Source organism: Pinus tabuliformis, chromosome 9 (assembly GCF_031772625.1).
Source record: "Pinus tabuliformis cultivar Carrire ecotype Pingquan chromosome 9, CPIR1, whole genome shotgun sequence".
Lineage (NCBI taxonomy): Eukaryota > Viridiplantae > Streptophyta > Pinopsida > Pinales > Pinaceae > Pinus > Pinus tabuliformis.
The window spans coordinates 212,050,789-212,077,746 of record NC_142307.1 but is presented as its reverse complement, the minus strand read 5'-3'; positions in this window follow the sequence as shown (position 1 = coordinate 212,077,746).

The following is a 26,958-nucleotide window of genomic DNA, read 5'->3' as shown; positions in this document are numbered from 1 at the left end:
AATCCCTCCACAGATGTGAGAAGAATGTTGTTACAGGTCACTGTAATCATAGGTCCGAGTTCTGGAACAATCCTTACAAGTTTTAGATCACTGTTCTTAAGGGAACTGTTCCAAGTTGCAGTAGATGTGAGCTCCTCTGATCACAGGTAGGTGTTCTTACCACTGAAATTAGCCCAAACAATAAGCTTCTATACCCTTCTCGACCTTCTGATTTCTTTCTATGTCTCTTAATATGAATTCTGCGTTTTTCACCAAAATTGGATAGTCAAAATGAATTTTTTTGACTTGTATTAATACCGATTTATCATTTGAAAAAGAGACACATCCCTTAGATGACATGTTAAGACTACACAAGTCGGCTTAGGTCAGCTAGCATAATTAATATAATATTTAATCTTAAAAAATCATTTTCTCAGCAACCACTAGTAGTTTTGGGGCAAGTAAGAGCTCATTAGAAAGAGGGGAAATCCTCTTCAAGATGGTGAAGGAGCCAATGTGAAAGGATGCCTCCAAGGTGTCAAAAAATATTTTTCTTTGTGACTAATTTTTATTTTTTTTAGTGTAGACCAAGGGACGATTGTTTTGGAATTTTTAGTGAAGAATATAGGGACTAAAATTTAAGGGCTTTTTCATTGTCATGACTCCAACTATGTCATTATATTATTTCCATGTCATCATGTGGTCCTCCATGTCATCATATGTCACCGAGTGCTTTAAGTGAGGTATCCACTTGTCATGTCTTCAATTATGTCATCATATGTCATCTAATGATTTCCAAATCCTTCATGTCATATCTTCAACCATTTTCCATGTCATCAAATGTAATGTCATAACATGCAATGTGTTGTTATTGTTCTTCAATAGAGCTAGTTAGGGCAAGGGCTTGTATAGAAGGGCGTGTCATCATGAGCAAGGCCATCATGTTTTGAAGGCTTTATCATCAAGAGCAAGTATATCATAATATGCATGGGGTTATGGCATCTTCATGGTTAGTTCAAGGACATCTAGGGCATTATGATCAAAGGGAAACTAGGGCAGCATCATAGCTCACAAGAATTTTCCATCACGAATAATTCCATATTGACATCAATGACAACCTTGCCTAACAATCTTCCCCTTTGTCATTGATGGCAATATTCTTGCTCTTCAACATTCTCTCCCCCTTTAACATCAATGGAAAATGAGGTGCCCAAGTAATACCCTATCAAGCTGCTTATCTTCATCAATAATAGTTCTTCATAGGCATGTTTCTCCCCTTGTCATGGCGCTCTTCCTTCTGGTAATGTGGTCCATGATAGATGTGTTTAAATTTCTTTGTGTGATGAACCAACTCCCCCTGGTTGCATAAACTCCTTTAGCTTAAGAAAGATTGCTTGCCTTGTGATCAAATGGAAGACATCTTCAAGAATGGTCCATCTAATGAGAAGGGATTATTTTATTCAATGGAGTTACTCCCAAGAGATGATTTATCAAAAGATAATTGCCCATGTGTGACTCATCAAGGGTTTCAAAGGGCCCTTTCAAGGATAACTTCTGCAAGAATGTTCAAGAACCGCAAAATCCCCCTAACTGCATGTGTGGTCTCATTTTTGGAAGAGTCTCATCATCAAACACTTGGAATATCACATCTACCAAGGATGTATTCATCAAATCAACAACATGTGTTATTGGTTGGAGTGTTCAGGAGAATTTTGGATCCAAATTGCTTCCTTCTCCATACTTGTGTAACTTTCTTCTCTAGCTTGGTTGTCATGGTTTTAGGGACCCAAGTCAAGTTACAATCATGTGCCATATGTCCAATGTTATTAAAATTGAAGCACTCAATCTTGTTCATGAATGAAAAATCATGACTTCTTCTTGCAAAATTGCTTCTAGGAGATTGACGGGGACCATTATATTTGTCTTTGTGATATACCCTACAATTTTTTTGTCATGTTCCCAAAGTTTGTACAAGAATAACAATAACCAAGAAATATACTTTGGTACTTGGGAGATGAAGATTTCCTTGATGTACTTCTGAAGTATTTTTTCCCTGCGATTCTTTGATGATATCCATTGCCTTTTGTATTCTTGACACCATTTGCAAGTTTCCTTGGAGTAGGATTTCTTCCATAATTGTCTTGACTCTTCTCCTCACCTTCGTTGGAACCAGGAGCATCAACATTTCTTCCACGCTTCCTCACATCCTTGTTGTTTGAAGCATTAGGGTTCGCATCATTCTTGCTTGAGGATTCACCTGCATAGCCAAGACCTGATTTATCAAAGGGAGACCTTTGATGACTTAGGATGACATCTAGGGTTTGAGAAATTTTCAAGTTCTTATTCAGACAATTTCTTCCTTCATTTTCTTGCATTCTTCATCCTTATTTGATAGAATGATCTCGATTTATTCCTTCATCTTTTTTTCTTCACATGATTGGGCCTTAAGAGAAGTGATTTATGATCTTATCTTGGTGATGTCATCATCATTTTCTTCTAGTTGACATATCATGGTATTTCTCTCCTTTTATGCTTCATTTACCTGTCCTTCTATGAATGCCAAAGCTTCCATTATCTTCTTAGCTCCTTGTGCTTGTTTCCTTGCTTCTTCTAGTTGAGATCTAAGGGAGGAGACCTCTTCCTTGTATTGACCAATCTCTGCTTCATGTTTGTTCAAGCTCTTGAGTCTTTGTTCAAGGTGGCTTGACAAATTTTCTTCCCTTTTCTTTGCCTTATCCAATTGATTTGTCATGGATATGACTTCTTCATGATGCTTTCTTTTGTTTTGATGAAATTCCTCCTTACGCTTGGTGAGATCCTCATTTATTTCTTTTACTTGAAGCTTGAAAAGGTAAACTTCCTTCCTTGTCTTTTCTTGGTGACCATCTTATGATTTTTTCTTAAGTTCCTTATTTTCCTTTTTCAAACTGTTAATCTCTTCCATGGCAGCTATAAGTTTAGCCATGAGATCTTCTTCTAGGTATTCTTTGGCCTTGATATCATCACTCTTATTTTGTGCTATATGGATTTCCTTCTTACTTTCCATCATCTTTTTTACTAGAGATCATGGTCAATGCTCCTTTTGAGTGAAGGTCATGAAATTTTTCCCACATATCTTTTGTTGACGAACATTTTTCCATAATTTCCTTTATAGAATTTGGTAGCCCATTCAAAATTGTCTTCATTACTCTTGTGTTGTACTCCTTGGATTCATAATCCATTGTGCTATCAGTAATATATCATTCCCATAATCCAACACCTTGAGCCATTAAGAATTTTCTCATTCTTAATTTCCATACATCAAAGTTTCCATTGAACACTGGAACTTTCTCAATTTGATTGTCTTTAGTTTTCAAGGTTAAGGAAGAGACATCTTTAGGAGGATTGGAGGCTTTCTTCCTTGGTTTTGTCATTTGAGTTCTAAGAATAAACCTTCAAGCTGCTAGGCTTTGAGTGAAGGTACTAGCTCTAATACCAATTGTTGGAAATACTGAGAGGAGAGGTGAATCAATATTTCTTTTCAATTTTTACTTTTACATATTAGATCACTTATATTTAGAAGACACAATGAACAATAAGAATAAATGATTTTATTAATTTATTCTTTAGAATAAATCAAGTACAATATATGTAGGGCTCCAACCCTAGATGAAGACACCAATCCTCAATATCCTAGGCCCCAACCTGTATTTTCCAAGCACCAACTTGGACTTCCGAGGCTCCAACCTTGTCAATTGTGAGGCACCAACCCCAAGGGCTCCAACCTTATATCTGGTTTAGGCTCTAGCCTGGTATCTTAAGGACTCTGATCCTCTAGGGCTCCAACCCTATCCTCCACGACACCAACCTTTCCTTTTTCAAGGCTCTGACCTCTTAGGATCCAACCCTCAACTTTACTTAGTCAAGATGTATTTGGTTATTCTTCATGACTCCCTATGTATTCTTCACCTAGGGTTATTCTGGCCCTCTCCCTATGTTAATCTTCACCTAGTCTTTTCTTTAGTCTTCACGTCACATCATCAATGACAACCTTGATCTCTTTAGAAAGTGTCAACACTTATCTTCATCGTACCCAAGCAAATATCTCCAAGGTCAGCTCATGATGACTTCAACACATCGTTGTATTCAATAATATCTACAAGACTAGCTTCAAGATATCTTCAAAAGGTATTCAATATGTTTCCCCAACAACTAAAGGCTTCTCCAAGGTGTGCTCCAAATCTTAAAGAATTATAAAAAAAATTCCAATAGATGACCTTCAAGGACGTCTTTCACAAAGCTTCAACAATGATGGCTTCAAATTAAGGAAAGTCCCACAAATGTATTCAAGGCATGTTTCAAGATGTGATGTTAATTTTTCTTTAAAAAGACTTCTTAAATATACTTCAAAGTGTCACAAAGGTTGCTCAATAAATTGTCCAATAATTTCCAAATACAATGATGAACAAGTTATGTCACAATATTGCAACTTGTTGATCTTCAATGAACTTCCCCAACACAGAAATTCAACCCAAACATTATCAACAATAGGTCCTTTATAGTCTTCTCCAATAAGAGATCAAAAATGTCTTCAACAGTGGTCGAAAACTTCAAAGGTGGTCGTCAAGGAGGTGATAATAAATCTACAAAAGTGACGTCTGCTTCAAAAAATACTTCTAGAACTGCTACAAAGAGGTTGGAAGAGAGGGTTACAAACAACTTCAAAACAATCCAATAATCTACCTCAAAATAAGCCTAAATACAAAACACAGTCTTCAACAAATTCTGTTCATTTGCAAGGATGTGTGAAGAAGGGCTGCAAGTCTGTCACAAATCTGAACACCATAGGTATCATAGGTTGAATCTTTATGCCATAGATCCACAGACTAGGTTGAGGTCGAAGTTTTTCTGTACAACAAAGTTGAAGTTTGTTCATAGTTGCGAGGTTTGTTGCTTCCACAAGTTCGAGTTGCAATGTTCCATAGGGCTGTCCTCAAATAGGCACCTGTCCGAGCTTCTATAGGAGACAGTTTTGTCCCAAAGTTAGAGTTTATGATCTAGCCCAAAAAGGAGATGTTATGGATGCAAGAATCATGAGTAAGCTATCTCCAAGTGTGAGCAGTTCTATCTAGAAGTAAGTCACTATAGTTCTTTTAATAGAATCCCTCCATAGATATGAGAAGAATGTTGTTATAGGTCCGAGTTCTGGAACAATCCTTACAAGCTTTGGATCACTGTTCCAAGTTGCAGTAGATGTGAGCTCCTTTGATCACAAGTAAGTGTGCTTAGCACTAAAATTAGCCCAATCAATAAGCTTCTATATCCTTCTCAGCCTTTTGATTTATTTCTGTCCCTTAATTTGAATTTTGTGTTTTTCGCTGAAATTAGATGGTAAAAATGAAGTGTTTTGACTTGTATTAATATTGATTTCTCATTTGGCGAAGAGACACATCCCTTGGATGACATGTTAAGCCTATAGAAGTCGACTTCAGTTGGCTATCATAATTAATATAATATTGCATCTTAAAAAAATCATTTTCTCAGCAACCACTGGGAGTTTTGGGGCAAGTAAGGTCTCATTAGAAAGAGGGAAAAATCCTCTTCAAGATGGTGAAGGAGCCAATGTGAATGGATGCCTCCAAGGTGTCGAAAATTTTTTTTTTTGTGACTGTTTTTGAATTTTTTGTAGTGTAGAACATGGGACGACTGTTATGGAAAATTTAGTGAAGAATATATGGACTAGAATTTAAGGGCTTTTTCATTGTCATTACTCCAACAATGTCATTATATTTTTTCCACGTTATCATGTGGTCCTCCATGTCATCATATGTCACGAAGTGCTTTAAGTGATGTCTCCACTTGTCATCTCTTCAATTATGTCATCATATGTCATCTAGGGATTTCGAAGTCCATGTCATATCTTCAAACATTTTTCGTGTCATCATATGTCATCTAGGGATTTCGAAGTCCATGTCATATCTTCAAACATTTTTCGTGTCATCAAATGTAATGTGTTGTTATTGTTCTTAAATAGAGCTGGTTAGGGCAAGGGCTTGTATAGAAGGGCTTGTCATCATGAGCAAGGCCATCATCATGGTTTTAGGGCTTTATCATCAAGATAAAGGATATCATAATATGCATGAGGTTATGGCATATTCATGGTTATTTCAAGGACATCTAGGGCACCATGATCAAAGGGAATCTAGGGCAACATCATAACTCACAAGAATTTTCCATCAGGAACAATGACATATTGACATCAATGACAACCTTTCCTAACAATATTCCCCTTTGTCATTGATGGAAATATTCTTGCTCTTCAACATTATCTCCCCCTTTGACATCAATGGTAAACAAGGTGCCCAAGTACTTCCCCTATAAAGCTGCTTCTCTTCATCATATTTTCTTCCTCAATAATAGTTATTCATAGGCATGTTCCCCCCCCTATCATGGTGCTCTTCCTTCTCACAATGTGGTCCATGATAGATGTGTTTAAAGTTCTTCATGTGATGAACCAAATCCCCCTACTTGCATAAACTCCTCTAGCTCAAGAAAGATTGCTTGCCTTGTGATCAAATAGAAGACATATTCAACAATGGTCCATCGAATGAGAAGGGATTATGTTCTTAAATGGAGTTTCTCCCAAGATATGATTTATCAAAAGATAATTGTCCATGTGTGACTCATAAAGAGATTCATAGGGCCCTTTGAAGGATAGCTTCTACAAGAACGTTTAAGAATGACAAACACCCCTAACTGCATGCGTGGTATCCTTTTTGAAAGAGTCTCATCATCAAACACTTGGAATATCACATCTGCCAAGGATGTCTTAATCAAATCAATAACATGTGTTATTGGCCGGAGTGTTCAAGAGACTTTCAGATCCAAATTGCTTCCTTATCAATACTTGTGTAACTTTCTTCTCTGGCTTGGTTTTCATGGTTTTAAGGACCCAAGTCAAGTTACAATCACATGCCATATGTCTAATGTTATGGCAATTGAAGCACTCCATCTTGTTCATGAATGATAAATCAGGACTTCTTCTTGCAAAATTGATTCTAGGATATTGACGGGGACCATTATATTTGTCAGTGTGATATGCCCTACAATATATTTCCATATGCCCAAATTTTTTACAAGAATATAAATAACCAAGAAATATGCTTTGGTACGTGGGAGATGAATATTTCCTTGATGTACTTCTGAAGTCTTTTTGTCTTGGGATTCTTTGATGATATCCATTTCATTTTGTATTCTTGACACGATCTGCAAGTTTCACTGGAGTAGGATTTCTTCCATAGTTGTCTTGGCTCTTCTCCTTGCATTTTTCAGAACCGAGAGCATCAACATTTCTTCCAGGTTTCCTCACATCCTTGTTGTTTGAAGCATTAAGGTTTGCATCATTCTTGCTTGAGGATTCACCTGCATAGCCGAGACCTTATTTGTCAAAGGGAGACATTTGATGACTTAGGATGTCATCTAGGCTTTGCTAACTTTTCAAGTTCTTATTCATCAAGTCAACTTCTGTTTTAAGAAAGACAATTTATTCCTTCATTTTCTTGCATTCTTCATCCTTCTTTGATAGAATGATCTCCATTTCTTCCTTCATCTTGGTTTCTTCACATGACTGGCCCTTAAGAGAAGTGATTTCTGATCTTAACTTGGTGATGCCATCATCCTTTTCTTCTAGTTGGCATATCATGATGTTTCTCTCCTTTTCTTCTTCAACAACTTGTCCTTCTATGAATACCAAAGCTTCCATCATCTTCTCAACTCCTTGTTCTTGTTTCCTTGCTTCTTCCAGTTGAGATCTAAGGGAGGAGACCTCTTCCTTGTATTGACCAATCTCTGATTCAAGTTTGTTCAAGCTCTTGTGTCTTTGTTCACGGTGGCTTGACAAAGTTTCTTCCCTTTCCTTTGCCTTATCCAATTGATTTGTCATGGATATGAATTCTTCATGATGCTTTCTTTTGTTTTGATGAAATTCCTCCTTGAAAATTTCAAATTCCTTCCTCGTCTTGTCCTGGTCACCATCTTGCGTTTTCTTCTTAAGTTCCTCATTTTCCTTTTTAAAACTGTTAATCTCTTCCATGACAGCTATAAGTTTAGTGAGGAGATCTTCTTCAAAGCTTTCTTTGCTTTCTTCTTCTTCTATGTCTTCTTTGGCCTTGATGTCATCACTCTTATTTTTAGCTACCTTGATGGGTTTGGATTTCCTTCTTTGTTTCCATCATCATTTTGACTAGAGGTCATGGTCAATGCTCCTTTTGAGTGAATGTCATGGAGTTTGTCCCACATATCTTTTGCTGATGAACATTTTTCCAAAATGGCCTTTATATAATTTGGTAGCCCATTCAAAATTCTCTTAATTTATCTTATATTGTACTCCTTGGATTCATCATCCATCATGCTATCAGTAATCACTGATTCCCATACTCCAACACCTTGAGCCATTAATAAATATCTCATTCTTACTTTCCATACATCAAAGTTTCCATTGAACACTAGAACTTTCTCAATTTGTTTGTCTTCAGTTTTCAAGGTTGAGGAAGAGACATCTTTAGGAGGATTGGAGAATTTTTTCCTTGGCTTTACCGTTTGTGTTCTAAGGATCAACCTTCAAGTTGATAGGCTTCGAGTGAAGGTATTGGTTATGATACCAATTGTTGGAAATACTGGGGGGGGGTGAATCAATATTTTTTTTCAATTGTTACTTTTACTAGTTAGATAGCTTATATTTAGAACACAAAATGAACAATAAGAATAAATGATTTTATTAATTTCTTCTTTACAATAAATCAAGTACAATACATGTAGGGCTACAACCCTAAATGAAGACAACAATCTTCAATCTCCTAGGCCCCAACCTATATTTTCCAAGCACCAACTTGGACTTCCAAGGCTCCAACCTTGTCAATTCTGAGGCACCAAACCCAAGGGCTCCAACCCTATATTTGGTTTAGGCTCCGACCTGGTATCTTGAGGAATCTAATCCTATAGGGCTCCAACCCTATCCTCCAAGGCACTAACATTGTCTTTTTTCCAAGGCTCCAACCCTTAGCTTTACTTAGTCAAGATGTATTTGATTATTCTTCACGCTCCCTATGTCTTCTTCAATGAGCTCTATCAATATTTTCTTAGTGTTTTCTCTAGTCTTCACGTCACATCATTAATGACAACCTTGATCTCTTTAGAAAGTGTCACCACTGCTCTTCATCATACCCAAGCAAATATCTCCAAGGTCACCTCATGATGACTTCAACGCATCATGGTCTTCAATAATATCTACAAGACCAATTTTAAGATATCTTCACAAGGTCTTAAATATGTTTCCCCAAGAACTGAAGGTTTCTCCAAGGTGTGCTCCAAATCTTCAAGAATTCTAAACAAAAGTCTAAGAGATAGACTCCAAGGATGTCTTTCACAAAGCTTCAACAATGATGGCTTCAGATTAAGGAAAGTCCCACAAATGTCTTCAAGGCATCTTTCAAGATGTGATGCTAATGTTGCTTTAACAAGACTTCTTAAAGATACTTCAATGTGTCACAAAGGCTGCTCAATAAATTGTCCAATAATTTCCAAATACAATGATGAAAAAATTATGTCACAACCTTGCAACTTGCCGATCTTCAATGAACTTCCCCAATACAGAAATTCAACCCATGCAATATCCAAAATAGGTCCTTTATAGTCTGCTCCAACAAGAGATCAAAAATGTCTTCGACAATGGTCCACAACTTCAAAGGTGGTCTTCAAGGAGGTGATATAAAATCTACAAAAGTGATGTCTACTTCAAAAACTACTTCTAGAGATGCTACAAAGAGGCTGGAAGAGAGGGTTACAAACAGCTTCAAAACAGTCCAATAATCTGCGTCAAAAGATGACTAAATACAAAACACCATCTTCAACAAATTTTGTTCATTTGCAAGGCTTTGTGAAGAAGGGCTACAAGTCTGTCACAAATATGAACACCACAGGTATCACAGGTCAAATATTTATGCAACAGATCCACATAATAGGCTGAATTCGAAGTTTTGTTGTACAACAAAGCTGAATTTTGTTCATAGTTGCGAGGTTTGTTGCTTCCACAGGTTCGAGTTGCAGTGTTCCACGGGACTATCCTCAAATAGACACCTGTATGAGCTTCTACAGGAGATAGTTCTGTCCCAAAGTTTGAGTTTATGATCTAACCCAAAAAGGAGCTATTATGGATGGAATAATCATGAGTGAGCTATCTCCAAGTGTGAGTAGTTCTGTCTGGAAGTAATTCACTATAGGTATTTTAGTAGAATCCCTCCATAGATATGAGAAGAATTTTGTTACAGGTCACTATAATGACAGGTCCGAGTTCTAGAACAATCCTTACAAGCTTCAGATCATTGTTCTTGAGGTCACTGTTCCGAGTTGCAGTAGATGTGAGCTCCTTTGATCACAGGTAGGTGTGCTTACCATTGAAATTAGCCCAAACAATAAGCTTCTATATCCTTCTCGGCCTTCTGATTTCTTTGTGTGTCTCTTAATCTGAATTCTATGTTTTTTACCGAAATTGGATGGTCAAAATGGAGTGTTTTCATTTGTATCAATACTAATTTTTCATTTGACGAAGAGACACATCCCTTGGACGACATGTTAAGCCTACAAAAGTCGGCCTAGGTCAGCTAGCATAATTAATATAATATTTCATGTTAAGAAAATCATTTTCTCAGCAACCACTGGGAGTTTTGGGGCAAGTAAGGGCTCATTAGAAAGAGGGAAAAATCCTCTTCAAGATTTTGAAGGAGACAATGTGAATGTATGCCTCCAAGGTGTCAAAAAATATATCTTTTTTGTAATGCAGACCATGGGATGACTGTTTTGGAATTTTTAGTGAAGAATATAGGGACTAGAATTTAATGGCTTTTTCATTGTCATAACTCCAACTATGTCATTATAATATTTGCACGTCATCATGTGGTCCTCCAGGTAATCATATTTCACCTCATGCTTTAAGTGAGGTCTCCACTTGTCATGTCTTCAATTATGTCATCATATGCCATCTCGTGATTTCCAAGTCCTTCATGTCATATATTCAACCATTTTCCATGTCATTAAATGTACTGTCATCAAATGTAATGTCTTGTTATTGTTATTCAATAGAGATAGTTAGGTCAAGGGCTTGTCATCATGAGCAAGGCCATCATCATGGTTTTAGGGCTTTATCATCAAGAGCAAGGATATCTTAATATGCACGAGGTTATGGCATTTTTATGGTTAGTTCAAGAACATCTAGGACACTATGATCTAAGGGAATCTAGGTAAAAATAATAGCTCATAAGAATTTTCCATCACGAACAATGTCATATTGACATCAATGACAACCTTGCCTAATAGAGGAAATTACAATAAAAACCAAGGGGATATGAGTGGTGACCATTACAAGCATGAAGAGTGATAGTGGAGGGTGATAGGTCAAGGGAACCAAGTTGTTTCCAAACAGTAGTGACCATCACACAGGTGGAGGCACCTACGTCTATTATACACTGCTGGACAATGGCGTTTTTTATGGAGACTAGTATTTTAAAGGAAACATATGAAGGAAGGGGGGGGATGTTCCGCTTTATCAACGTCAAATACAATCATACAATCGTCAGAGGGATCCACAATGCCCAAAGTGGATGTCATGCAACCAACTCAGAAATAAATAGATCAATGACTTAAAAATTATCCTCTTTGAGGGGGAAACCCCCTTTACATTACATAAATGAAAAATTATTGGATTATTCAAATGAAAAAACATCCTTTCTAGATATAGGAGTCTGAGGGGTCACAATATAATCAAAGCACAACATTAACAATAATGGGATTCTATGGGGTATGATAATAACAATGTGGGGACTGAATGGGAACAACAATAACAATAAGGGGTTGCACTAGTATTATAGTTACCAAACATGCCCTTCTCCTTAAAAAAAGTGTTTTCCTCAATGCTTAAGTAGTTCTGGTGCTTCTGTATAAAATTATCATCCTCCCATGTGGAATCTTTAGCGGGTAAGTTCTTCCACTTAATGAGATACTTTGAAATTGATTGATTTCGTAGCTGTCGAGTTCTTGTTTCCGTGACTGCTGTTATCACCCAGGTTGTCCTTAAGCTCTAGAAAAGGATACGGCCGAGGTAACCACAGACCAACTTTGGACTGCAGGTTCTAGCCAACCTGCAATCAGAGAGGGCTCTCTCTTTAAGATTTAGCTTTGTTGAAAAGGATTTTAGGCTAGGTCTCGAGTTCAAAGGGTTTTTGTTTTATTTTTGGTGGGAAAATTGATGTTTTCAGACAGAGAGGCAAGGCATAATCTGGAAGTTTCAAACCATTGGGCGTGGAGTCAAGGAGGAGAACTGCTGGTGCGTTTCTTCGGTCACAAGAGAGGGAAAGTGGAGCAAGATAGCTGTGCATGAAACAATATCTCAGGTTAAAATGATGGAAAGAATGCTAAGTAATGAGAGGCAGTTAAGAATCTCTCAATCAGCTTAACAGAGAAGGTAACAGAGCGCTACCTAGGGGCAGTAAAGAATCCCTAAATAATTGGTAAACACAGGTGAATCGGGGTAAACATGAGCCAGGAGGAATTCATATTCATAACCAATTCATTCAGAGGAAAACATAAAGAAATAGCAGAAATTGAGCATAGAGAGTATTTAAACTAATTCTAGGCTATTCTTTCTTTCTGCTATTTAGATAGTGGTAAACAATAAACAGAGGTAAGATGCACTTATTGATTCAGGCTGCAGCACAAGAATTCCATCTTCATATCTCCAAAAACATTCATTTACAACAGTCAGTTTGCTCTCCAAGCTTTCAGCAATCTTTGATTATAGAAAAAACTCAGGTATACAATGCGAGTCTCTAGTGGAAATTCTCAATCAACCAACCCTTGTAACAATGTAGAGGGCGGTATATATAGGGCAAAACTATCTACAGAGTTCCTTTATTACATCTTGACCTAATCAGGTCTAAAAGAAAGATGATTACTTAACCTAATCCTATCTAGAAATAAATGCAAAAATATCTCGGGCTGCGCTCAGGGCCGCAGTATCAAAACTGAGTAAATGATGTTGTCCTTGGTGGCTTGCTGCAGTGTTTTTTGAAATAAATGTGTATGGGTTTCTGCATCTCTGCTGTCTGTCTGCATTTAAAGCTTTAACTGTGACTTGAGGGCAAGGATGGGCTTACGCCTCCTGATTTGACTTTCTGGGGGGGTTCATCAATGTTCAGGTGCTTCGAGCCCCTAAAAAATCTTGACTGATACTCTTTGGCTCTTCCTCTTCCTCTGATACTCTTTGGCAATAAATTGATGTTGTTCTGACGTGCTGTGGGTCTTATTCACAAATTAATGGCCGTTGTTCGGCCTCTGTTTCTTTCAAAACTGTTTTCTGCTCCTTCCGGCAAGCTTCGCGAAGAAAAATGGGTCATTCGGTGCCTTTCAGGCTTGCTGGGGGCTGCAGAATAAAAAGATTCCTAAAGATTCCCCATTCAGGCCCAAAAAATCTAGCGATGAGCGATTTTCTCATCAAAAACTGCCTCAGAATCTGATTCCGGGGCCCCGAAGTGCGATTTTTTGCCCTTTGCGCCAAAAAGTGCTGATGACGTCAGCATGACGTCACGTTGTACGACGGGTGACGTCAGCGATGATGTCAGCATGATGACGTGGCGGGATGACATCAGCATGATGTCATCATGTACAGACGGTGACGTGGCATGACACGTGGCAAGGGTCCACGCAGGCAGGTGACTCGACATGTGATTGGGCAGAGGGGGGTGACGTAAGCGATGACTGTGCAGGGGGGTGACGCAAGCAGTGACGTCACCGGGCAGGGGGCGGTAAGTGGTTTTGTGGCGCACCACCTTTGGGGGGGGAGCGGTTTTGTCAGAGGGGGCTCCGCCACAGCTCAGGAGCTGACGCGTGGCAAGAGGTACGGCGGTAATACCGCCCATCTCCCGGACGCTAACCTTCGGGCTGTTCGGAGATGGGACGGCCCGCCAACCGTCGATCTGGGCACAGGACAATAGGACGGCTGGCGGCGAATGTGAAGCGGCGGGAAGTTAGGGCGAGGAATATTCAAGGAATATTCCGAATTTAATATGCGCGCGGTGGGTTTAAGACTTAGGTTTATGTGGGTTATGGGTGTTATATGGGTTTAATACGCAGGGTTAATGTATTTATGCAAAAACTTTGGGTTAGAGGCGGAAAAGGGGGTTTTTGAGGGTTTAGGGCTAGGGGAGAGGTTATTAATCTGGCCAGGTGTCAGATTAATCCCTACTTTGACATGGATGGGCTAAAAACAACCCCGGATGGACCGTTTTTTCCCAGACTTATAAAAATATGGCTATATTGCCAGGGAGGGGATATTCACATAGGGGAATTTTATGTACAAAGTTTTAATAGGGGAAAGGGGAAAACTGATAGGGAGTTATACAATACTGTTAGTATTTAATATGAACGTGATCAGCAAGCGCTAAGGTCAGGGACCTTAGGCTAATTTTGGGGAAAAGACTTTGAAAAGAAATAGAATCCTTGAGTGAAGCAGATCTTCACCAAGGCAACTGCTATGGATGATGATGAAACTTAAGAGGAATCAAGTAGATCTTGACCTCTTTGGGAAGTTAGTAAGGGACTTGGGGAATTTAGAAGAAGGGGGGAGTTAGTTATGTCCAGCTTTGAGCTCCTTTGCATGAACACTGCCTGCACTGTGATCTGTAAAGATAAAGCACTTTGTAACACAAAATTGATCATAAATTATCATTCTGCAACCACACAGCTACCTACCCAGCCTACTCTCCTAACATTTTTTCTTCTTTTGAATTGGGTGCACTTAGACTTGCAAACCCAGATTTACAATTTTATTTTTGAATTTTTCCTATCTAAATCTACACTTATTTCTGCCAGGGCCCAGATTAAGCAGTTGGGTCCCTTTGATTCTCTAACTATCTACAAATCTGCCAAGATTAAACTGTTTGGACCTCCCTTAAATGAAAACTCTTCAAAACTGGAACAACTTATCAAAATTGGAATCAGCAGTAGCATTTGGACTAGCACACTTCATGGCTTTCTTTTTTGGTCTCATCTGGAAATATGGAACACTGCAGCCTGCAAAGTATGACATATTTGGTATGTAAAAATGTCGATCATGAAAAATGATACCTTGTTGCAACAGGAGGCTAACAGTGGCTCCACTTGGGGATGGCTTTCCCTTGTGAAAAGCCAAGAACAGCAGGTCAGATTGCCTTGATCTTATGTGGTTGTTGTAGACTGGAAACATTTGTTCTGGCTGCCAAAAATATAAACCAACCTCCTCCTCAACTGAATTACTGTGAACTGTACAACATCGCCTGCTTTCTTCTGCGTGCTTGATAATTATGTACAACATTGTTTGAGCATTATGCCTCTGAAAGTCATGGGCCAAAACTGATGTGTCTTCTCTGACTCTGGTCCTGAACAGTTATTGACCGATTTCTTCTTCCTTGTCAACACTCTTTTGGCTGAAGATTACACTCTGCAACAACTTGCCTTTACAATGATATATTGTGATGTGTCTGTGCTATTCTTCGTTGTTGTGCTGTAAGTAGTGCAAAGACAAGGCCTTTAAAATTGGAATACTTGCATCGGCTGAATCTTCACAGATTTACTGCTGCTTCTTAAACAATCGGCTTGCTTATAAAAATGAAAACAAAGTGCTGATATATACAAATAAGACTGTACAAAGATATATACAAAGCTGCATTGTGTCCCTTTAAAAGGGGTCATGGTAATGCTTCAGCATACGACCATTGACAGGGCCTTCTTCAGCAGAACAATCCTCTACAGATATGAGAAAATAAGTGTTATTTCCCTGAACATCAAAAATAACCAATGGACCTCTCCATAGAAAATCAAACTTGGCATGTTTGCCCTTGTCTTCCCTTCTTGAGTCCCATCTTAGAACTTTGTCACCAACATTGAAATCTTCAGCCTTAGCTCTTTTATCAAACATCTTTTTGAGCTTTTCTTGCACAATTTGAGCTCTGTCGTAAACTTGTTCTTTGGTTTGCTGCAGATGGATGGTCTGGTTGATTCTTCTTTGAATGTCATTTGGTTCAACCTGAATCTCTTGTAAAAACTTGATAGTAGGAATGCCCAGGGATGAAGGAAATCTGGCCTCCATGCCATATACTAGCTCATAGGGGCTCATCCCAATTGATCTTTTGCTTGACAATCTCTCTGCCCATAGGGCATTTACCAGCTTTTTGTGCCAGTTCTTCTTGTTTTCTTCCAGCACTTTCTTTATGATGTTGATGAGGCTTTTTTTAGATGACTCGGCCAAGCCATTGCCTTGAGGGTAATAGGCTGTGGAGTGGCCTAAGGTAAAATGAAATCTGTGGCAAAAATTGATCATCTTTTTGGACTTAAAGGCAGCGGCATTGTCAGTGATGATTTTCTCAGGGCAGCCAAATCTGGAAAGGATATTGCACTCAAGGAATTGGATAATGATGGTGTCATTGGCTTGTCTACAGGGAATGGCTTCAACCCACTTAGTGAAATAGTCAGTGGCTGTTAGGATCCATTTGTGCTGGCCTAAAGAAGAGGGATGGATTTCTGCAATGAAGTCAAGACCCCATTGTTGAAAATGTTTTTTTGTGGAGATGGGTTTAAGGGGCAGGGGCAATAACTTTCTCTTGCCCTCAAAAATTTGGCATTTGTGACATGACATGGCAAACTTCTTTACATCTGCAAAAAGAGAGGGCCAATAAAAACCAGCCCTTAGAATTTTATCAGTAGTGGATTTCCAATATAGATGTCCTCCACAGTCACCTGCATGGAATTCTTTCATGACATTGTTAGTTTCATTCATGGTTAAACAATTAAGCAATATACCTTCATGATTTCTCCAAAATAATGCACCATCTATAACACAAAACTTTAAAGCCTTCATTTTCAAAAATCTTTTTTTTGTTCTAGACAATCCTGGGGGAGCACACAGGTTTAACAATACAAAGCATATATCAGCGTACCATGGGGATTGTAAAAAGATTTCACTGATCTGTGGAGTCGCCAGCTCCGGTTCATTGTCCAGAGGGTTAATCTCTAAGGCTTGAAAATTCGTCTCGGACATCAGTTTAGCTAAACCTTGTCCCTTTATCAGCTTGGTTGGTTTTATCTCTATGTCATATTCAAGGATGTTTGCAATCCACTTGCCTCTTTTGCCTTCTAATCCCTCTTGGGTCAATATGTCTTTTACAGCAGCATGTGGGACATAGGCAATCACGTGTGAATATAGTATGTACACTCTGAAATCCTTAATGGCCTTAACAAGTGCGTAGGCCTGCTTTTCTATTATTGGGTACTTCAAAGGGGCGTCTCTTAAGGCTCGGCTGAAAAAAGCGATTGGTTTTTCAGCTCCCTGTTCATCCTTTTGCAAAAGGACAGCGGTTATGGTGTGATCAGATGCAAATGAAAATATGATAAAATCTTTATCAAACTGTGGGCTAGTTAGGATAGGGGTTTGTGTTAAGACTGATTTGATACTCTCAAATGCTTGCTTGGTTTCAAGAGACCATTTTACCTTGGCATCCTTCTTTAACATGTTGCTTAACAATCTTATCAGCTCAGCTAGATTTGGAATAAATCTTCTCAAGAAGTTGATTTTCCCAAGGAATGCTTATAGCTCTTTAATGTTTCTTGGAAATGGGATTTGGAGGATGGCTTGTATTCTTTCAGGATCAATTCTGATCCCATCCTTTGATATGATGTGGCCAAGTAATTTGCCTTCTTCAAGGCCAAACAGAGACTTCTTGGGGTTCAAGGAAATGCCATATTTCCTACATGTCATGAAAATTTGCCTGAGATGCTTGAGATATTCTTCATTAGATTTGGAAAATGGGGTTAAGTCATCAAGGTAGACTACTAGGAAGTCATGTATTTCTTTGGCGAAAGCGATATCCATTGCTCGTTGAAAGGTAGCACTAGCGTTTTTAAGACCAAATGGCATCTTTACATACTTAAATGTTCCCCAGGGTGTAGTAAAGGCAGTTTTGTCTTGGTCGTTCGAGTGAACAAGTATTTGGTTGAAACCTGAAAAACCATCTAGCAAAGAGATTCTAGATGATCCCACTACTCTGCAAGATGTGGTCCATTTTGGGCAAAGGGTAATGGTCTTTTAGGGAGACTTGGTTTAAATTTCTGAGATCTACACAGAGTCTGATTTTGCCTGTCTTTTTTCTCGTAGGAACAAGATTGGACACCCATTCGGAAAATCTAATGGGTGCTATGATGCCTGCTTCAAACATCCTCTTTACTTCCTTCTCAATCGAGGGAAGAAGCATAGGGTTAATTCTTCTAAGTTTCTGCTTGAAGGGTTTCTGGTTTGGTTTTAAAGGAATGGTGTGTTGGATCACCGAGGTGTCATAGGATTTCAGATCCTCATAGCTCCAAGAAAATACATCTTGGAACTCTTTGAATAAGTCAATATACTTGGGCTTTTGATCGGGTGGTAAGTTTTTGGACAGTTTGATCATTTTTGGCCTTTCTAATGTCCCAATGTTATGTTCCTCTATCTCAGTGTTTATGGGCTGCAATTTTGGCTTTCTTGGTACGTCATTAGCATCAAACATATCTTCTAATGGGGTTAGGCCAGCAGGCAGAAAGTTATCCTTTAAGTCAATGATGTCTACCTCTGTTTTGGCTATATCTTCCAAGTGTATTTGTTTCAACTGTTCTATGTTTTCTTTGTCAAAAATAGTTGGTTTCAGGATTTGCTTGACTGTTGCAGCTGTTACATCTTGCTGAGTTTCATTTGTTTGGTGTTCTGTATCTGTCATAGCATCCATGTCGATGTTAATATTCGAAAACTCATGCTCAAGGGTGAGGAAATTATTAATCTGGGCATCATTTTTGAATACTTGCCAATCTTTAACGTTATTTGGGACTGCGGGCCTATGTTTTATTTCAGCTGTAAAGTGATGGTTTGGGTCAAAAGGAAGCTTGCATGTACTAGCAAAAGTAGCTAGGCTGTGTGCATGAATGTTGTGATTTCTTGAAATCTTGTCAAGCTTGAATTCAGTGAATGCCTGGAGTATATTAGTAGCAGTGGTCCTATAGGCCCTCATTCTGTTGTCATTGGTTACAAAATTTCCTTTCATCTGTTGTATGATTAAATCAGAGTCTCCTAAAATAGAGACTTTTGCAGCTCCTAGAGCTTTGAGGAGTTTGAGGCCTAAAAGCAGAGCCTCATACTCTGCCATGTTATTTGTGCATTTAAAATTCAGTCTGTAGGCATGCCCTTCTGCATGGTTGTTATGTGTGTTGTGAATCCAGATACTTGCCCCTGCTCCTAACTTGTTGACAGAGCCATCAAACTCTAAATACCATGTGATTTCTCGCTTATGGTCATTGTGAAGAGATTGAGCTGTTTTAGGATTGGGCAGATTTAAAATTTCTGTTTGGGGAACTTCTTTTGGTAGGCTGGTTGCATCAATTGCTGTGACAGTTTTGTGGGTATTTGCAACTGACTCTTTGTTGATGTGTGCTTGTTGCTCTAGAGTGAAGGACTCATTATCAATTGAAACATTTGTATCATCATTAAACAAAATAAAAGAATCCATATCAGAGTGGATTGAGTAAATGGGAAAATTTTCAGGCTTGCTCTCACTACTTACCACATATTTCATGAGCGTTTCTCTATACAGTCTCTTTGGTTGCCCAAAGACTGAAATGGTGGCATAGGAAAGGTCTAATTGAAGGGATCCTTGGAGTTTTTCTCCCCATGATCTTGACAGGAGCATACCGTACTTTGGTGGAATCTCAGCAACCACTACATCCATGAGGATGGTCTTGTTGGGATATTGGACTAAGGAGACACACAAGTCTTTGATGAGGCCTAGACATTGCACTTGACTTGAGTCAAATGAATACAGATCTTTGTAAGGTCTTGTAACATCAAGATTCAGTTTTTCCATAACTGCTTTGGGCATAAGATTGTGCGATGCCCCTGAGTCAAACATAGCATTGTGCAAAACTTTGTCATGTATATGCAAACTGACATAAAAGGGTGGGACAGGTCCATGTGTTGATTTTCCGTTAACTTCTGGGCCAAATAGCAGCTCTGGGGTGTCATCTAAAACATTTACATCATCCTTAACCTCTGGCATTTGAAGTGATTTTTGAATTTGCTGCCTATATACATCGTGTTTGGCCAATTTCGAGAGGGGGATGGATATTTTTAACTTAGCTATTTCTGCTTCTAAATTAAATGGCTTTTCCAGTGGAGTTTTGGTGTTGATAATAACAATTTTTTCTATTTCATTGGATTGTCTGTGTTTTTCTCTTGTTTATCAGCGTTATGGGAAGTTTTTGCTTGCGATTTTTCAACTTCAGGAAAGTTTTTTGGAACCCTGTTCGAGCTTTCTTTCGAGGAAGAAGGTGGCAAAGGCTGATCTTTGGAAGGCTGTATCTCTGTTATGTCTTCTACAGTCACTTGATGCGGGTTTAGAATAGGTATATTAGCTGGTTTTGTTACGACAACCTTGCCTTTAGTCTTGCTGGGTTGTTTGCCTTCCTTTGTTTTACTAGGTTCGGGAATGTCAATGGTCCTAGTTCTCAACTTATATTGTTTGTGTACTTCATACACAGCAGTATCATAACCTTGTTTAAAATCAAAAGACTCGCCAGACCTAGTCTGAAACTAATTGTAATCGGGTTCGTTTTGGTCTTCTTGGGACAGGACAATTTGGTGCTCACCCTTTAGATCCATTAAGTTCATTTGAGTGTCCTCTATGGGTTCACTACATGTAGATCCTTCAACATAATTATCTTGGAAAGGGGGTCTTATATCATGGTCTTGGTTAGGCCTACCAGCATTTGTGTTCTGTGTTTTTCTAAAATTTGGGTTCCTTATGGTATTGGACTGTTGTCCTTCCCATGATGCTTTTCTCTCAACATTTTCTACTCTTTCTCCCAGCCTTTGCAGGCCATTGATGATAGCATCAAGCTTTTGATCAAAAGCTGAGGGTTCTTCCTTAAAGGTGGTTCTTCTTTCCATTCTAGCTCTGTTTCTTTTGGCAATTAAATTGGCTTCTACGCTAACAGCAACATTTTGCATGTCCACAAGGGTTTGAGGAGCTCTTTCTTTTAACTGGTATGCCATATCCGGGTCGAATCCATCGGGAAATTTGTACAAGGCCAGATCAGGTGGAGGCGTTAAGTTCTGTGGTATTGCGTTATATACATTATTGAATCTTGCACAGTACTCCAAAACAGTCTCTTGAGGACCTCATTTGATCGTATCATATTCAGCTAGTATGTGCAAGGGGTCTTTCTTTTTCTCCCATCTGTTGGTAAAGGATTGGTAAAGCTCATCTAAGGTGGTTATGGAATTTGCAGCAAGTGATCTGAACCAAGTTCTTACATCACCTGTCAAACTCTGAACAAAAATTCTCATTCTTACACTATCATCATCTATCTCATAGTTTTCAAAATAGTCTTGCATCTTTTTGGTGTGCTGAAGGGCTGTGAAAGGACCGGTGGAATCAAAATATGTGATTTTCGATTGGTACTCTTGAGGTAAAGCCCCAGCATTAGCAGGTAATTGCAGGGGTGCATATCTATTAGCCATATTGGCAGGTATAAGTGGAACAACGGGGATAAGTGGAACAACTGGAGTAACGGGGATCACAGGAGTAACTGGAACGCTGGAAACAACAGTAGTGCTAGTATGTGTAGTGAATGAAGGTGTGGAAGGAGTACTACGGGATGTAGATGATGAACTAAGGGAAATAGGGGTTGAATGGAACAAAACCTTGACAGGAGTCGGAATACTGCTAGGGTAAGTTGTTTCAGGGCTCAAATCAGCAAAATTTTCCTGTCTTTCTTGCTTCCTAATGATTTTAGAGATTATATTAGGGTTTTCAAAAACAGCTGTAGGTTTGGGATCTGGATTTGATCGTGTATATCGTGGATTTTCCTTGGGAGCCAGCTTCTGAATTGTTTTTTGGGTAATTTTCCGGGGAATGTTTTTGTACTCAACAAGGGACTAATAAAAATATGAGACAACTCGTTTGTAACTTAAAACTAGCATGAATATTGACTGAAGCAACATTTATTTACTCCTATTAATGCAAAGCAAAAAACAGTCTCAAAGGCTTCCTGGCTGACTTTCAGGCTTCATCTGTAGTTTTAAGAGATAAACAACAATTGGAAAGTTTGATTTATGGTCTCATCAGAGCTTTCTTACCTTCTTCGTGAAACTATTTGAGGAAGGTCCCCAGTCGAGTCGCCATTATGTTATCACTCAGGTTGTCCTTAAGCTCTGGAAAAGGATACGGCCGAGGTAACCACGGACCAACTTTGGACTGCAGGTTCTAGCCAACCTGCAATCAGAGAGGGCTCTCTCTTTAAGATTTAGCTTTGTTGAAAAGGATTTTAGGCTAGGTCTCCAGTTCAGAGGGTTTTTGTTTTGTTTTTGGTGGGAAAATTGATGTTTTCAGACAGAGAGGCAAGGCATAATCTAGAAGTTTCAAACCATTGGGTGTGGAGTCAAGGAGGAGAACTGCTGGTGCGTTTCTTCGGTCACAAGAGAGGGAAAGTGGAGCAAGATAGCTGTGCATGAAACAATATCTCAGGTTAAAATGTTGGAAAGAATGCTAAGTAATGAGAGGCAGTTAAGAATCTCTCAATCAGCTTAACGGAGAAGGTAACAAAGCGCTACCTAGGGGCAGTAAAGAATCCCTAGATAATTGGCAAACACAGGTGAATCGGGGTAAACATGAGCCAGGAGGAATTCATATTCATAACCAATTCATTCAGAGGAAAACATAAAGAAATAGCAGAAATTGAGCATAGAGAGTATTTAAACTAATTCTAGGCTATTCTTTCTTTCTGCTATTTAGATAGTGGTAAACAATAAACAGAGGTAAGATGCACTTATTGATTCAGGTTGCAGCACAAAAATTCCATCTTCATATCTCCAAAAACATTCATTTACAACAGTCAGTTTTCTCTCCAAGCTTTCAGCAATCTTTGATTATAGAAAAAACTCAGGTATACAATGCGAGTCTCTAGTCGAAATTCTCAATCAACCAACCCTTGTAACAATGTAGAGGGCGGTATATATAGGGAAAAACTATCTACAGAGTTCCTTTATTACATCTTGACTTAATCAAGTCTGAAAGAAAGATGATTACTTAACCTAATCCTATCCTGAAATAAATGCAAAAATATCTCGGGCTGCGCTCAGGGCCGCAGTATCAAAACTGAGTAAATGATGTTGTCCTTGGTGGTTTACTGCAGTGTTTTCTGAAATAAATGTGTATGGGTTTCTGCATCTCTGCTGTCTGTCTGCATTTAAAGATTTAACTCTGATTTGAGGGCAAGGATGGGCTTACGCCTCCTGATTTGACTTTCTGGGGGGGCTCATCAATGTTCAGGTGCTTCGAGCCCCTAAAAAATCTTGACTGATACTTTTTGGCTCTTCCTCTTCCTCTGATACTCTTTGGCAATAAATTGATGCTGTTCTGACGTGCTATGGGTCTTATTCATAAATTAATGGCTGTTGTTCGGCCTTTGTTTCTTTCAAAACTGTTTTCTGCTCCTTCCGGCAAGCTTCGCGAAGAAAAATGGGTCATTCGGCGCCTTTTGGGCTTGCTGGGGGCTGCAGAATAAAAAGATTCCCTAAAGATTCCCCATTCAGCTCATCAAAAATTGCCTCAGAATCTGATTCCGAGGCTCCGAAGTGCGATTTTTTGCCCTTCGCGCCAAAAAGTGCTGATGACGTCAGCATGACGTGGCGTTGTATGGCGGGTGACGTCACCGATGACGTCAGCATGATGATGTGGTGGGATGACGTCAGCATGACGTCATCATGTACGGACGATGACGTGGCATGACACGTGGCAAGGGACCACGCAGGCAGGTGACTCGACATGTGACTGGGCAGAGGGGGGTGACGTAAGCGGTGACTGTGCAGGGGGTGACACAAGCGGTGACGTCACCGGGCAGGGGGCGGTAAGTGGTTTTGTGGCGCACCACCTTTGGGGGGGAGCGGTTTTGTCAGAGGGGGCTCCGCCACAGCCCAGGAGCTGACGCGTGGCGGGAGGTACGACGGTAATACCGCCCATCTCCCGGACGCTAACCTTCGGGCTGTTCGGAGATGGGACGGCCCGCCAAACATCGATCTGGGCGCAGGACAATCGGACGGCTGGCGGCGAATGTGAAGCGTCTGGAAGTTAGGGCGGGAAATATTCAAGGAATATTCCGAATTTAATATGCGCGCAGTGGGTTTAAGACTTAGATTTATGTGGGTTATGGGTGTTATATGGGTTTAATACGCGGGGTTAATGTATTTATGCAAAAACTTTGGGTTGGAGGCGGAAAAGGGGGTTTTTGAGGGTTTTAGGGCTAGGGGAGAGGTTATTAATCTGGCCAGGTGTCAGATTAATCCATACTTTGACACGGATGGGCTAAAAACAGCCCCGGATGGACCATTTTTTCCCGGACTTATAAAAATATGGCTATATTGCCAGGGAGGGGATATTCACATAGGGGAATTTTATATACAAAGTTTTAATAGGGGAAAGGGGAAAACTGATAGGGAGTTATACAATACTGTTAGTAGTTAATATGAAGGTGATCAACAAACGCTAAGGTCAGGGGCCTTAGGCTAATTTTGGGGAAAAGACTTTGAAAAGAAATAGAATCCTTGAGTGAAGCAGATCTTCACCAAGGCAACTGCTATGGATGATGATGAAACTTAAGAGGAATCAAGTAGATCTTGACCTCTTTGGGAAGTTAGTAAGGGACTTGGGGAATTTAGAAGAAGGGGGGAGTTAGTTATGTCCAGCTTTGAGCTCCTTTGCATGAACACTGCTTGCACTGTGATCTGTAAAGATAAAGCACTTTGTAACACAAAATTGTTCATAAATTATCATTCTGCAACCACACAGCTACCTACCCAGCCTACTCTCCTAACATTTTTTCTTCTTTTGAATTGGGTGCACTTAGACTTGCAAACCCAGATTTACAATTTTCTTTTTGAATTTTTCCTATCTAAATCTACACTTATTTTTGCCAGGGCCTAGATTAAACAGTTGGGTCCCTTTGATTCTCTACCTATCTACAAATCTGCCAAGATTAAACTGTTTGGACAGATATCATTGGTGGGCTCCAGTATTGTAGCAATAATGCTACAACTCCTGGAGCTTCCTATCTCTAATTTTATCAACCCGGTAGTTCGTAACAAACTTGGAAGCGACGGTGTTGTATGCACAAGTACTAGCTCTTGTCGCAGCTATCACTTGGTCAACTGGCACAAGTCCGCCAGGGCTCAAGCCAACTTCTATATGTTCTCAGAAGAAGCTTTCTAAATGATGGACGAAGGCTATCTCAAAGGAAATTAACCTACTTTGCAATAATGAACTGAAATCCAACAAAACAGGGAAACCCTAGTAAACCCTAATCTGACTAGTCTAATCTCTATGATGCAATGGTGGGAGTGCAAACTTCTAGAAATGATGCCATTACTTCTAGTGATATGAGATGCATGAATTTAAGCTACTTCTACTGGAAAGAACGTTGTTTTTGTATTTTTGCTTAAGTGGTTGGAGTTATTATGATTTTGTTTCTTATTAGGGTTTGACTGTGCAGGGGTAGTTCGAAGGGAAAGAAAGCTTGGGAAAGGTCAGGAGGGCTAGGAGAGGTTCCAGGGGATCCCTAACGTCATCCCACATAAGTCAACAACGTTCAGGTGCTCGGCAACCGAGTTTGCAGGCTTCTACAGGATGTCTGCAGGGGATCCTACAGGAAGCTTGGGATTTCTACAGGAAGTCTGCTAACTTCTACAGGATGTTCTGTGGTTGGAGTTTTGGGTGATGGAGGAGTGGAGGAGTTGTATGGGTGGATAGGTAGGATGGAAAGGGAGCTTATGATGGCTCAAGGACAGAGATATGAGATGAGGAAAGAGTGGGTACAGTTGGTTGGTGGATAGAAGGGTGGAAGCAAGGAAAAGTCCAAAAAGATGGAGCTACGTGAATAGTAGAAGTGTTGGAAGGAAAACGAGCTGAACAGAGGTTGGGTAGGTGGCTTTAGGCGCGGTTGAGAAGAAGAAGAAGATAACAGAGTGATGCAACGCAGTGTAAAGGAAACAAATTTGCACAAAACCGAGAATTCATCAACCTATCCTAACTGTGTTATTCAATCAACGAACAACAATGTAAACTTCAGAGAAGAATCGTGCATGGAGTTGGAATGAAGAAGTACTGCTCAAGATCAGAATGCATGGATGGATCTACAATTGAAATGACTGTGTTGCAGCTTGAATGAAAGTATAAGACTGCGTTTTTTGGTGGTTGGTACGGTCTTCACCCCCAATCTCTAAACAGAGATGGCAGTGAGTGCACTGTCAACCTTTTCTTGGAGCTCTAATGAATGCTGATCCTCCTACTCTAATCTAAGCAACTAAAAGCACTTGAACCGTAAACTAATCCTACTCAATCACATAAAAGAAATCAAATCAGCAGACTGTAATTTCCAAATGCATGTCAAAACAGAGGAATAAAGTGTTGAAAGGAAAGACAAGTAACAATACAAGGAAGAGGAGGTCTATTGCTCTCAGGTTGGGCCCTAACCTGAGAGCTATAGCTCCCTTAAAAACTCAGAATTAAATCCAAAGCTGCCTGCCTTTATTGAATAATCATGAGTCTAACATCATGCCAAAACTGGCTTACAAAAAGCAAAAACCGAGCTGTAGCTCGTGCTTAGAAATTGCAACAGTAGTTCAAAAGTTCAAAAAGCTCCTATCAAAGGCTACGGCCTTAATATTTATACATGATGAGGATCAAGCTGGCTTCCTCAATACGTGGAGCTTGGCTGTCCAACTGAAAGTTAAACTGCTGTTCCTGTAGAATCCGTTGGCTGCCTTTAAGCTCGGTGGGGAGAGCTGTTGGAGCTCGGAGTTAGGGTGGATATCACGAGGGAGGTCATTTAAGGCTGTAGACAACCTCC